The 15,477-nt window shown below is 39.5% G+C and overlaps 1 long non-coding RNA gene across 1 annotated transcript; it reads left to right on the top strand.

Moving 5' to 3' along the window:
• Nucleotides 1-994: 994 nt before the first annotated feature.
• LOC126970939 (uncharacterized) lies at nucleotides 995-14,610 on the top strand. The gene is made up of 3 exons (XR_007730743.1): nucleotides 995-1,068; nucleotides 9,174-9,232; nucleotides 14,532-14,610. It is a non-coding gene; the product is annotated as an uncharacterized LOC126970939 (long non-coding RNA).
• Nucleotides 14,611-15,477: the final 867 nt, after the last annotated feature.

Genomic DNA, 15,477 nt, shown 5'->3' with positions numbered 1-15,477 from the left:
CTCTTTTTATAATTTTTTCTCAATAAATGTTAAACACATATGTTTTTTTGACCAAATTTGAAAAAGGAGAAGAGAGATGAAAGTCTGGAGAGGTTATATGATTTTGGAAATACTGAAGGCTAATCATTACGTGGCTAATCCCCAGAGACATATTAATCATCCTTAAAACAAGGGCAAACTTTACAAAGAGTTTTATGATTGAGACTTGTTGTTATAGCAGTTTCTATCTGCTGTTAAAAGTTCTTTATCTACTCAACCAGAGTCCTTAAAGGCCGGCAATGCTCTTGTGATTCCTCTGGTGTTGCAAGAGAATGTGGGCGGCGGTGATTACTTAACACCAGGTGACCCGTACGCTCGTTTGTCCTCCTATTCCATAAAAAAAAGAGTCTTCTTATACAAATCTCTTTTCACGGTTGATATTCTAGAGTTATAGAAAATCAAAAAAGCTAGCTGGTCTTTTGATAGTTTGTAGCTCTGACTAAAATGATATGACAAATACCATGGAAGTCCATCGTTTGGATACAATTTTAGGAATAAATCCTTATTCACTGTCACCCGTAATTATTGACCAGACGTATATTATATTTTTAACTGTCCCACTTTTTTAACTCTTTAATTTTCCGGGATGAAAAGTATCCAAGATGTTGACCGGGGATGTAAGGTATCATTATGCAAAATTTCAATTAAATCAGTCCAATAGTTTCAGAGATGAGCCCGTAAAAAAAGACAAATAGACACACAGACAGACAGAGAAACAAAAAATTCCAAAAAATAGGGACTTCTTTTCTTTTTTCCTTTGTTCTATTTCTCTTTTTACATCCCCCTGGGCCCTGACTCGGTTTTGATCATTTTTTTTCTTTGTACAGAAATTTGATCTCTACAGATTTATTATAAGTATAGATACCTATAGATATGATAAACATCTGACAACAAAGTTTCTTAAAAATGAAAATAAACATTTAGATTTCTATTCATATAAAAATATTTCAGCTAATGAACCGGAAAAGGAAAAACTCAATGACTACAATGGAGTAGATCAGGAGAAAATGCCGCCATACATAAAACTTTGTAAGTAGCATACTTCGAATAAATAATAACTCTATTTTATACTAACCCCCCAAATGGCATTGTCTGTTTTATGGGGGAAATATTAAAACACCAAAAATGAAAATATGTACAAACAGCTAGTGACAACGAGCTTATAAGTAAACCAACTGCACACAGTAACTAAACAATTCGCGCTTTTCGTGCGTGTGTGTGTATTTTATATTGACGTGTATTTGTCAAAATGCACATACACAGCCTTAAAAAGAGTTGTGGTTTCTATATAGGATACAATTTGAAAAGATACTTTTTGCATAAAAGGTTCTTTAAATTTATATACCAAGCTGGTATTAGCACTGTTATTGTAAAACGCAACATGACTTTACTGGTTCGCAATACAAATTATGATCAATGATAGTTTTGTGCAAGTGCCATCTTGGATGCAAAACTGATCGCAAATACCTAGAGATTCTTCGAATTTATATCCACATTCTTGAACTTCTTTTTGTTTTGCATGACGGTCATCTTGGATTTCACAAATTATATCAAATTCTTTCTCTGAAACCATGATTACTGTGGAAATTATATCTATATGGTTGAAATCAAATTTAGTTTGCACGGCGGCCATCTTGGAACTTAAGCCTGCCCTATCATAATTAATATAAATGAAATTGTATTGTATGCTGATCTTTACTTTGACGAGCTGAACGGAGCTATTTCTTGGGTGCTCAATTGATTTGAAGTAAATAACTAAAATGAAGTAGCTTACCGCAAGGTGACGAATTGATATTTCTCTAATAGGACATCTATAACTTATCGAGATTTTAATGGCCACTAACTACGAAAAGTTTTAAGATCATCGCAGCCTGTCATGCGTTTGTTTATAATGCAATGATTACTTTATGATGACGTCTTATCAAGAACACTCACACTATTCAAGGTACCTAATTAAAAAGAACCGGTCCTTCCTACTACAAACGGGATCCCGTATCTATCAAACACAATGCAAATAATCTAGTTATTGTAAGTTATAATCTCGCAGCGCAAATACAATAATTTCATTACAGGTGTCATACAACACACGTGAAATTAACTAATAATATATTTTGGATCTTAGTATTTCCGAAAATTAGGTTATATATGTCTATTTTCACGACTGCTGTATCAGCTGCGATTGCTAAAAACACCAAAACTATTAAGTTAAGTCTTTCAAAAATTTGCCCATCAGCACTAAGCTCAATATTTATAGCGCCTACAAATAAGCAAGCTAATGAAGTTCTCTGTCTCATTGAGAAATTAGACCCATATAGCTCCCCAGGTCTTGATTACTTCAATAATAAAGTTCTAAAATTGCAATTGCTGATTATTATTATTATTATTATTATTTGAAGAGGGTTGCTATTTCCTGGTCCTAAAAGGTTCCTAGTAACACCGCGTCCAGAATTGGATTATTGTGTTCGCCACTCATACTAAAGCTCATCGTCAAGCCCTGCCGCCTTTACGAACCGCAGTAGTTCCTTGACGCGAGTGTTGCAAACACTATCTGGTGGTACGAAGTAGTTACCAAAGATTGTGTTACGCTTATGCATTAGTGGGCCGCAGTCGCAGAGTAGATGAATAGGTGTTTCATCATCCTCAAGGCAGAACCTGCAAGCTTTGTCGCTTCTGATGCCGACCACGCTGAGGTGCTTGTTCAGGCGACAGTGCCCGGTTAGCATCCTAGTGAGTATGCATAGATTTTTCCTGTTCAATGATAGGGCTTCATTCGCATAGCTACTGTTGAATGCCCTTATCAGTGCTTTAGAGTGGTTTAAACCTGAAGAGTTGTTCCAGCGTTTAAGTGCTTCTTGTTTACGTTGGTTACTAAGGGTGTGTCGGATGGCGCTCTTGGGCAGTCCACAAATGGGTTCCGGACCATATCGGACTGCTTTAGCCCCAGCTCTTGCGAGTTCATCGGCCATTTCATTGCCTATGATTCCGGCATGCCCTGGGACCCATCTGAGAATCACTCTGTTTTTCATGCCTAATGAATTCAGGCATTCAACGCAATTATTGACTAACTTAGACGACGTCAAGTCAGCGTCTAAAGCCAACAATGCTGCCTGACTATCAGAGTGAATGTATATGTTATGATTGAAGTAGCCTTTTTGGATATTGGTATCCGCGCTTTCCAGGATGGCGTACACCTCTGCTTGAAATATGGAGGTAATGCTTCCCAGGTTTGTGCTGGATTTAAACTGAACTGGGGCGTTCTCCATAGACCCCACAGCCGACTCCATTTTCCATTTTGGACCCATCGGTGAACCACATGAGGCTCCCGTCCTTCCACGTGACTTTGTTGTTCATCCAGTCGTCCCTGGAAGGTAGTTCCACGATATAGCGTTTAACAGAGATTAATTGTGGAATCATCTGATCAGGTAACATGCCTAATATGTGGTCTCGCAGAACTGAGTCCTCTAAGGTCCTAAGCGTTTGCGACATCTGGATGTAACTGGTTACATGAACCCCCTGGGCGATTGCCCTCAGCATGCTTGCCTTCGCCTCTTGCTGTATGAACAGTGGAAGAGGCGGTAGGTTTAGTATTGCTTCAATGGCCGCACCAGGAGTAGACGTCATGGCTCCGGTTACCAACATACAGGCAAGTCTCTGCAGGCTATTTAGTCTGTCTGCAGTTGTTTTCTGGTTGGCTTTGTTCCACCACACAATGGAGGCGTATGTGATTGTTGGTCTCACAATTGCTTTGAATAGCCATAGGAGGATCTTGGGGCGCATTCCCCAATGTCTCCCTACCAGACGTCGACATACACCCAAGGTTGTTTCAGCCTTTTTCACGGCTTTGTCGATGTGAGAATTCCATGTGAGTTTCTGGTCGAATGTGACTCCCAGATACTTAACCTCAGCTGAGAATTCCAAAGTAGAGCCGTTCAAGTTGGGAGACTTCAGTTTGTTAAGTGTCCGTTTCCTCGTGAATGGCACAATAACAGTCTTTCCTGCGTTGACTGACAGTTTGTTGGCTGTACACCACTGTGAGATGGTGTTTAGCGCCTTTTGCAATATAAAGCTTAGTAAGCTTTGGCAGAAACCTCTGACGATAATAACTAGGTCGTCTGCGTACCCTAGTGCATCAATTCTGAGTTCTGCCAGCTTACTAAGTAGTTCGTCTACTGCTAGTGTCCATAGAAGTGGCGAAAGAACGCCACCTTGTGGGCAACCTCGCGTAGTGTATAGCTCCAGTGATGTCCCATGGAGGGAGATTAGAGCTTTGCGATTTGAGAGCATTGACCTTACCCATTTGACAGTGGTGGAGTCTACATTTTTGTTAATTAGTCCCTTCACTAGCGTGTCTGTCGGGGTATTGTCAAAGACGCCCTCAATGTCTAGAAACGCACAGAGTGCAATCTGTTTGTCTTGTAACGCTTTCTCGACTCTATCCACAAGTTGTAGAAGGGCCGTTTCTGTAGACCTGCCTCTACAGTAGGCGTGTTGAGAACTATGAATGGGCTTTAGGCTTAGAGCATGCTCTCTTATGTGTCTGTCCAAGACTTTCTCAATAACCTTCAGGAGAAAGGAGGTAAGGCTTATGGGTTTGAAGGAGCTTGGCAGGGAGTAGTCCTTTCTGCCTGCCTTAGGTATAAATAGTACTTTAGCCCTAGTCCATTGCTCTGGAAGATAGCCCCAGGCAAAGCTTACCCGGTATATCTTGACTAGTAGTGGTACTAGGATATCCAAGCCTTTTTGAAGAAGCGCTGGAAAAATGTTGTCTAGACCGCTTGACTTGTAGGGTTTCAGAGTCTTGATGGCGCACCTTATATCCCGGGGTCTGATTATCTTTGCCGCTCTACGCCAGTCCTCGTCAAGAGGCCGTTGTGTAGGCGTTGCTACAGATGGTTGATGGGTAGCCCCCGGAAAGTGGTGGGCCATCAGTACTCTTACGTTTTCTTCCTCGTCGGCTGTAAAAGATCCATCTGGTCTCTTAAGCAGGCCGATTTGGCTAGGTTTGTCCTTGGCGAGCAGTTTGTGTACTCGGGATCCTTGGGGAGTTTTAGATAAATCCTCGCAGAACCTCTTCCAAGATGCTCGTTTGGCCTTCCTAACTTCTCTGTTGTAATCTGTTAGGGCTTCTTTGTAGGGTTCCTATTCTTGGGTCTTTTTAGCCCTGTTAAACAGCCTTCTGGATTTCTTCCTTAGTTTGTTCAAGTTTGAATTCCACCAAGGCACTTTCCTGTTTGAGTGTTGTAAGGAGAGAGGGCAGCTAGCCTCGTAGGCGTCAGTGATGCCATCCGTGGTTACTTTCACTGCCAACTCTAGCTCATCCAGGGTTCTGATGCGCTTAGGGATATTCTCCAAATTACTCCTGAGTTTCTCTTTATAGACAGTCTAGTTTGTTTTCTTTAGATCCCTAAACGTATATGTTTGTTTTTCGAGGCAAGTCAAGATGTCAAATGCTATGTGTCGGTGATCCGATAGCGAAATTTCATCACTGACTCGCCAGTTTGATATTCGCCTGGCAATGTTGTCGGTAGCGAAAGTAATATCTAGAACTTCCTGCCTATTTGAGGTAACGAAGGTTGGCTTATTACCTCTGTTTAGTACCTGTAGGCCGTTAGTGTCTAAGAAATTAAGAAGTTGCTCACCTCTGTGATTGACGTCGCTGCTTCCCCAAGTTGTGTGGTGCGCATTGACGACGGCCCCGACAGTCAGTTCGGCGTTGTTGCGTCGTGCATACTCGACCACTCTCGCCAATTCTGTTGTCGGGTCTCTTTCTTCATATGGGAGGTACGCCAAGCAAACGATCACCTTGGTGCCTTCCCAACCTTCGAAACAGATATACGCCGCAACAAGGTCGTCGGTGCAGACCTCTGTAACAGGTAAGAAATTAGTGTTCTTGTTGAAGACTATGCAAGCTCTGGGTTTTGATCCGCTGGTATTGTAGATTAACTTACCAGCGGTGTTCAGTCCCAGTATTTTGCCGGTGTTAACCCACGGCTCTTATAGTAGAGCAAAGAGGATTTCACTACTCGCAAGGCATTTCTCCATTACTGCAGTAGCAGCTTTGGCGTGGTGGAGGTTTGCCTGGAGTATCCTCGCCCTATTTTTTCGGTGCGTCATTGGATCCCACCGGAGGTGGAAGGCTTAGGTCGGTCTGTCTTCTGGCATGGGTGTTTCCGCCCGCGGCCAGAATTAGCCTGACTCTGATCCTTCCCTCCCCTGAGGGGACTTGAGACGTTCCTCGACATCGGCCCTTTGCCTCGGAACGTAGTTGTGGGGGCAGCCGGCCGTTGCGGGGTCCTTGAGATCCCGGATGTTCCCGGTCGCACAGGCCCGCTGGTCTGGATGGGTTGCTGTCCACTCGCTGCTGCGGAACCCTCAGAGACGCCTTTGATCTTAAAATTGATCTTTCTAAAACCAAGGGCAGCTCTGCACTCGGACTCTTTCAGAGTCTCCGCGGAGGGATCGTCCAAGGAAAAAGTGACCACTTGGCCTCCCTTGTCCTCCCTCGCATGGAACACCTTCCAGTGTTCGGTGTTCAGTCCCGCATTTTGCGTTCGGATCAGCTTCAGTGCCTCTTCGACTGTGTCAGCCTCAGTGTTTGGCAGAAAAGTCGTGGCTATGGAGGGTTTGGGCAGTTGTTCCTCCGACATGCGTGAGAGCTCTGCCTCCGGCCACGGCTTCAGATCCTTGAATTTGTCCACTAGCCACTCTCGGCTGAAATCATTTTCGCAAGTCACCAGAATCCAGCCAGGCTTGTGGGGAAAGCCCAAAAATGTCGGCCCGGTACCTTGTTCAGCCCCGGTGATCAAAGCAAGAAGTGCGCGGCGCACTTTCCGCATTTCATCCTCGCTCATAGTATGGGTATGTCGAATGCCCACACGTGAGGACCCGGTTACCTCCTTGAAGCTAGGTCTTCCCGAGGTTGACTGAGTGTCATCTAGCCTGGGTACCTTCTTCGGCTGGGTTTTCGGAGAAATCTTCTCTGACCTGCCACGTTTTTCAGCTTTCGCTTCAGGTGGTGGAGGGTTGTGACCTGCTTTCTGTAGGTCATTCCAAGGCATTTTGGCTAACGCCTTGGCTTCCTCTACAGGCATATCCGTTTGGAGAAGCTTTCTGAATCTTTTCCGGACTGCACCGGACAGCTTCTTTGGCTTCGTCTTTATATTTCTCAGTTTCGATTATGTTTCCGTAGGCGTTGTGGTTTCCTTAACGGTTGCCAGCTCGCCTGGGATTAGCCTCTCGGCCTGAGGTAAGTTTTCGGTTCCCTTGGGGGCGTCTAGCCGCTCACGCTCGGGTTCCGAGATAGATAGGTTTGCACCTATGGTAGACAAAATAGAATTTAATATATTATTTTCCTCCACTTTGTTCCCACGAGAAGCTAGGGAAATAAAGGTCACGAACCAGCAGAGTCCCGCTTACTGGCCGAAGGGCATAAAATAACACTCCGAGGTGCCCAGGTATCGGAGGTACACCGTTAAAGTCTGAGCTCTCCCCCAGACACGCAGCCCTCGTCACGGTACGTCTCACAACTTGGCTTGGATTCCCTCCTCCTTCATCCGGGCTTGGGACCGGCACCATACCAACCCTTTGATATAGGGAAGGATATGGAGGCGGAGTTCAATTGCTGAACCGCTAGCGGCGATTTTTAATCAAAGCATTGAAAGTGGTACATTCCCTAAGGCATGGAAAGTTGCGGCAGTCGTACCGATCCATAAAGATCAATCAAGACGGAACGAAGTAATTACAGGCCGATATCACTCTTAGGGTCTGTCTCAAAACTATTGAAGCGCATCGTGAACAAAAGAGTGGTTGCTTGCCTTGAATCTAACTCTCTTATAGCGAATCGGCAGTTTGGATTTAGAAGGGGCAAGTCAACAGAAGATGCAGTGACTCTTCTCACAGAAGTTGTTGCCACAACAACAAATAAAACATTAAGTTTCAGAGATCACGTTGCTGCTGTCTCAACTCGTTTACGAAAATTGGTATACACCATTAAATTGCTTCGGGAGTCCACCGAGCTTTCATTATTTAAAAGCATCTATTTAGCCCTCGGACAATCAATCATAAATTACTGCGTTTTAGCCTGGGGAGGTACAAATTCCACCAACCTCATAAAATTGGAAAGAGCGCAAAGAGCTGTGTTAAAAGTCGCTTTGAGGAAACCGATTAGATACCCAACGAATGATTTGTACAGTGACGCTCAGGTGCTCAGCATTCGAAAGTTTTACCTGATAAGAGTGGCGATGCATTTCCATAACAGCTCTGAACTCAAAAGAGTACAATACATTGCTTAAAAACCGAGTTTACAAATTGCCTCTTACTACTGTCAAAACTGCATTTGCATGTCGATTTCCAAGCTTTTTGTACCCACTGATTTATAATAAACTGGTCCAGCTATGTAAATTTAAATAACAGTCTATCTTCGAAACTGAAAATCTTCTTAAGGTACAATCCTAAAAAATACATATATACACAATACACACACTTTCACCTACATATACACACAATTAATACTTGCATAGTTATTACTTTTACTTTATTTCTTTATACGATTAGTTAAATTTCAGTAATCAGCTTGTTGTCACTAGCCGCTTGTATATCTTTATTTTCTGTTTTTACTGAGTTTGTTGCGCCCATTCTTCTCAGGCCTGAGGCATTCATTTTGGAATGGGTGGTAGTTTTTTTGACTTTCAATAAGTGATTTCACATCCTATTTTGAATAAAAATATTTGAATTTGAATTTGTTTATTATATTATTTCCCCCACGACACCTAGTGTGGGGGTCAGTATAAAATGTTAATTTGTACATGTAAAGTGCGAAATAAATGATTTTGTATTTTGTATATTTTAAAAAAATTTATGTTAAATTTGAATTTTTCTTTTTGATGTAAAGTAAGTATTTATTCATGAGAACTAACATAATATACCTACTTACATAGTGAAATTAACAAAATGATGTCACGAAAAGGACGCCTACTCAACATTTTTGTCATTTCGACTAGGACCCAATTCGAACACTAATTTTCAGTTGGTACCTACAAAGTCGACCTGTTGATAGCAGCCGTAGACAACACGGTTCCTTTTGAAATACGGACTTAACATATGATGTGTTGTAATACTGATTTTATTGATTTCAGTTTTGTCGCCAGCGCCGAGACGAGGTTTTATAATTGTTGCGTTGACAGTCGCAGTTCAGGTAAATCCAAGCCCTATGATATCAGCTAAGCGATGATATTATTATCATTGAATCCATCGAGATATAATAATCCTAGATGTACAATTCCATACAAATGTTTCGCTTCAAACTACATATTTACCACACTTTACCACATAAACACTTATCGCCTTAATGTCATGTAATGGACAAAGCTATTTAAAAGAGCATTAAGGAAAATTTTCATTCGCGCTCTTTTTTACCAGTCAATAAATATTATACGAAATATTCTAGACTGAATTCACAATTACAAATAATGTAATGATAAAAAACACATTATTTTATCGTTTTATTTACAGCTCTTGATGGGAATGGTAGCAGTGCAAGTTTACGCCAAAAGCATCTTTGCTCAAGCAGCCCCAAACCTGTCATCTCATCTATGCTCGGTTCTGTTCGCTATTGTCCTGTTCAGTGGATCCCTGTTTTGTGGGTTGTTCTCAGATAGATTTGGTCGAAAGGTGAGTTTTGAGTTAGATAAAGGTTTTTATTTAATTTTTTTGACCCGATCACACTTTACGTCACTCCTGTTGCATTTCATCGCAATCTTGTGACAATTAAAAGCAAAATTTCGCATTTCCTGGTAGCGTGTTACGAACGCTATGAAGTGTGTATGAGTTTGATTTATCACAATCGAAATCAAGCAAGCAGCACTTTAGAGAACAATTGTACAAACTTACTAAGTATTTTGCTGACTAACTAACGCTACAGTGGATAAAGTCGACAAAATGTTAATCATCTGCCGAATTAAACCTCCTTACTTAATCTCTTTACTGCCAGACAGTACTTTACTACCGTGAATGGCGACCACGTACCGAAAGATGCAGTCTTGGACAAGATAAACAAAAATCCCACAAGATAGACCGATGATCCGTCAGGTCGCCGGAATAGGTTGGATGAGGGCAGCGCAGTCGTGGAGATCTTTGGGGGAGGCTTTTGTCCAGCAGTGGACGTCATTATTTAACATGGTCGCAGAAAATTGCTACGGAAACCTGGCTTACAGATGGTTTTCATAATGGAGAATTATGTGATGGCCGTTATGACATTTTTAGGTGCGATCGTGATTTTCGTGCAACTGCAAAGAAAACTGGCGGTGGTGTCATGATTTGTTGTAAAAGAAATCTACTTGCTCAAGAGAAATCAGAATGGTCATGTATTGGTCTAGAATCACTTTGGATAACCATACCGAGTAGTACACTGGGATCCCGTAATCACCGTCAGCTTCATGTCGGTGTTGTTTATATGCCACCTGATAAAAATCAGGCCACAAATCTTGTGACATTTACAGCAGCACTCTCTAATTATTTAGTTAACAATCAAAACGATAATGTACTTTTATGTGGGGACTTCAATCTATCTCACGTCAAATGGTCTCAACAGGGGGTAAGTCACTTAAAAAAAGGTTCAATAGGTCTTCAAAATGCTGCCATAGAATTTTTGGATATGTGCAGCATAGCTGGGCTGGAGCAATACAACTTTCTTACTAATACAGCACATAATACTCTTGACTTAATATTTTGCAATTTCCAAATTGATATACTGAGAGCTAAGCAGTCACTCGTTCCAGAAGATAATTATCACCCGTCCTTAGAAATAGACACAACTATAAAATTTTTGGAAAATAAATCTATCTCTCGCTTTAATTTTCATAGATCAAACTTTATTGAAATAAATAAAGGCCTTTTCAAAATAAACTGGCATAACACTCTACTAGGAGACAACATCAACGACATACTTGATATATTCTATAAGCAGATTAATAATCTGATAGCTCTGTTCACACCTAGAATTACAAATAAATCATCAAAAAAATTTCCATGCTGGTATAGTACAGCACTTATACACGTGGAGAGATAAATTAAAACTTCACAAAAAATGGAAAAAATATAAAAATCCGCTAGATCTCGATGAAGTTTGCTTACTTCGTTCAAGACAAAAACTTTTACAAAAAAAATGTTATAAATTTTATATCGATCGTATGCAAGAATATATCAATAAAGATCCTACTCGTTTATGGTCATACGTTAAATCCCTGAGAACGGGTAATATAGGTCATCCTAACACTATGTCATACAACGGAAAAGATTTCAATAATGAGAACGAGATATGCTCTGCTTTTAGTCAACACTTCAAAAGTGTTTTTGAAAATCCCGCAGATTACTATGATGATTATGAACTTCCATCGGGTTGCCTAAACAACGAACTTATATCGAAAATATCAGTAGATGCACATGAAATAAAACGCATTCTGAAATCACTCAAAATAAATAAGGGCGCGGGCAGTAATGGAATACCTCCAGTGTTTCTTAAAAATTGTGCCGATACTTTAGCTTTACCTTTATCAATTATATTTACCTTGTCTGTTAATCGTTACGGAGAGTTCCCTGCAAAATGGAAAGAGGCCCTCATTGTGCCTATATACAAAACTGGACAACGAAACCAGATCGTTAATTACAGACCTATATCAATCCTTAACTCGATGGCAAAAATTTTCGAGATTGTAATACAGAAGCGTATTACACCTCTCGTACATAAATTTATACCACCAGAACAACATGGTTTCATGAAGAGGCACTCAACTGTTACAAACTTGTCTGTGCTTGTTAATTACACTGTCGATAAAATGAGTAAAGGAAAACAGGTGGATGTTATTTATACGGATTTTGAAAAGGCTTTTGACCGCGTGGATCACATTATTCTGCAAAAAAAAATATATGCGCTTGGTATAAGAGGTGATTTACATAGATGGCTTTACTACTACACAATAAACAGAAGACAGGCTGTAGTTTTGGGTGGTGCCAAAAGTGATTTTATATATGCGTTATCTGGAGTTCCACAGGGATCTATTTTAGGACCATTGCTGTATAACGCATACTTATTTGACATATTTACCTGTTTTAAACATGCACGTTTCTTGATGTATGCAGATGATAAAAAAATTTACTATGCCATTGATTCAACTACAGACTGTCATCTCATACAAAAGGATTTGAATAATCTGGCAGTATATTACACGAAGAATCGCATATGTATAAATGGCAGCAAATGCCAAAAAATAACATTCATGAGGCAAAAATGTCCGATTAAATTTACGTACAAGATAGGTGACTCCTTAATAAAAGAACTAAGTCAGTTCGGGATCTTGGTGTTACACTAGACTCTAAATAAACTATGTCTGAACACATTGAAATTATAACTAATGGAGCTCTTAAACGACTCGGATTTATCAAACGTACTTGTAGTTGCATAAAAACTCTGTACTCAACATACGTAAGGAGTATCCTTGATTATGCATCATGTATTTGGTCACCTCACTATGCAGTACATATAAACAAAATTGAGTCTATACAGAAGAAGTTTGTCAGATTCTTGTGCTTCAAGGATTACTCTCATTTCGACACCTATGACGATGTCTGTGTACGCTTTAGAATGGAACCTCTGTTTATACGGCGGAAAAAAAGCGATTTACTATTACTCCATATGTTATGGAATAACCTTATAGACTGTTCGGAATTATTAGAATCTATATATCTAAGCGTACCGGACTACAGATCCCGTCACACTTCCTTGTTTCACGTCCCCCAAGTAACTACAAATTATGCCCAGAACAATATTTTATAACGTATAACATACTTATATAATACCGAGTACGCAGGTACTGTATTTTTGCGACGTCTAAGCAACGCTTTTTACACGAAATCTCAATACTTAAAACACACGAAAATAAAATTGTATAACATAAACACGAAAACACTCAATCACCTACACTATACACACACACACACACACACACACACACACACCTCTTAAATAATATTATTATTAACGTATGTAATAATATTAGCATTAAATAACAGATGTATACCTATTAAAGTTTTGTAACTATTATTCTTAATCCTAAATTGGCATATTTGTAAAATTATTTGTAAGTCTATTGTAATGGTATATAAAGCTGTTGGATTATTAGTAAATAAATAAATAAATAAAATATACCATGTGTTAAGAAATTAAAAAAAATCTTATAAAACGTTCAAACGGTAAATGCTATTTTAGCCAGTAATAGCTTACTCAGTTAGAGATATTAAATTAATCAACTTTATTGTAACGAAATCTAATAAAAAAAGAAGAATCCCCTGAGTTCCGTGTGCCTATTTTTCTCAGGTGTGGGGCATAAGTTTACGAACATTAAGTTTTGAGGTTGGTAATTAAAAGTAAATAAGTAATAAATAAATAAATTCTTTATTTTGCTAGAAAACACGTAACAATGGGTGTAAATAGTTTTAATGTATCAATGTTATCGGCCATTTCTGGCATGCAAAATTATTATTAACAAAATTCTACTTATTATTATAATTGATTAACAAACTCTATATTTTAAGCACTTAGGTTAATTTAAATTATAATTATTATTTTTAAATGTTATTATTTAAAGACTAGAATTAATATATATTTTAAAGTCAATTTAATTTAACCTAATGTGTCAACATTTCATTTATGGAATAAAAACATTTATCTATAAGCCATGCAAAAAGATCCTTTTTAAATCGTTGGACGGGTAATACGCGTAAGCTTGGAGGGAGTTTATTAAATATTTTTATACACATGACATAGCTACATTTTCCGTAGGATGCATTATGAAATTTGTGTGCAATCACCAGTCTGTCATCGTTTCTTGTATATCTCGGATAAATATCTCTTGCTTTTGTAAATAAATGGTCATGTTGTTTGACAAAGATACATATTTCGTATATATACATACAGGGAAATGGAAGAATACGTAATTCTTTAAACAGTGGTTCACACGAATCTAAGTAAAAAGCTCCTGTCATAGCTCTTAAGCATATCTTTTGGGCTATGAAAGCCCTATTAACCTCGCTAGAGTTTCCCCACAAGATGAGTCCATATCGAAGTACTGATGCGACATAGCTATGATAAGCTGCCAGGACTGTACTTGGTAAAGCCGTTTTACGCAATCTATATAACACTACATGCTCTTTCCATTTTAGATTTTTATCTAGAAGTACTCCTAAAAATTTAACATGCAGAGCTTCTTCTATTTGGGTATTTGTATAATTTAATAATAATTTAATTCTTAAGGCTATAAAACTATATTAAAATTGAATTTAATGTAAGCAATATTGAAAATTCAAGTGATGATAAAATTGATATGTACAAACATTAAAATTATTATAGTGAAAACACAAAAATAACGTTTATTCGTTTGAGAAGATTTTATTTCCGACCTGCGGTCCTACAACTGAAACTATTTTTGTTTTATCTTCAGATACTTCTCGTCACATCGTCAGCAGTTGCAACGCTCTGCTTATTGGGTATGGGCGTTATAATGCACACAAATCTGGTCCCAGCCATATTCACAGCTGTTCTTATGTTGATATTCTGTTTCGCATTCATGATGGGAGCAGGAAGTGTGCCATATGTTCTGGTGGCTGAACTCTTCATGTCTGATGTAAGTCAATGTTATTTTAGTATTTTATGTAGTCTTAAATGTGTAGGAATATTGTGAGCTCCGTAAAGTCATCTCGTCCAAAATACCAAAGTGTCTGAAGACGAAGGTTTTTAGCCAGTGATGACATACGGAACGCAGACTTGCTAACTTTGGGCCTTATGAGGAAGCTCATTGTTGCTCAGCGGGCAATGGAGAGGGTTATGCTCGGAGTTTCCCTACGAGATCGAATCAGAAGTGAGGAGATCCGTAGGAGAACCATATATCAAGCATATCATGCATTCGTGGTTTCAGATTTACGATATGGTTTGGTCATATGGGGCAACTCGGTGAGCATAGGGCATTTATTATTATTGTCCAAGTAGGTTGAATGAGGGCAGCTCAGGACTGATCGTCATGGCGATGGTCAGTGGTCGTCTTCCGGCTGAAATGATGATACGCGTATCCAAACTTACTGTTATTGCCTTAAAGATGAGACCATCCATGTGCTTGACGTGCTGTTATCTGCTGTTATATGTTATTATCTGTTTAAGGAAACCTTCTCTACAGCTTAATAAGTTTAGATTCTATGGGCACGTCATGTCAAATTTGCACATGAGACTTTGAGACCATTTTCGACCCTAGTCGAAAAGGTCGCCGTTTCCAGAGAGGAAACCTGTTCAAATTCGTAACTGTCTACGGCCCATATTTATGTGTCTAGCCTTATTATTTCTTCTATCATCCACACCAACTGGATGTGTGGCGGTCCTCCACAGTGCGGTTTTCA

This window comes from Leptidea sinapis, chromosome 22, assembly GCF_905404315.1.
Source record: "Leptidea sinapis chromosome 22, ilLepSina1.1, whole genome shotgun sequence".
Taxonomy (NCBI): Eukaryota; Metazoa; Arthropoda; class Insecta; order Lepidoptera; family Pieridae; genus Leptidea; species Leptidea sinapis.
Note: the sequence above shows the minus strand (reverse complement) of the source record. Positions and strands in the feature narration are given on the sequence as shown.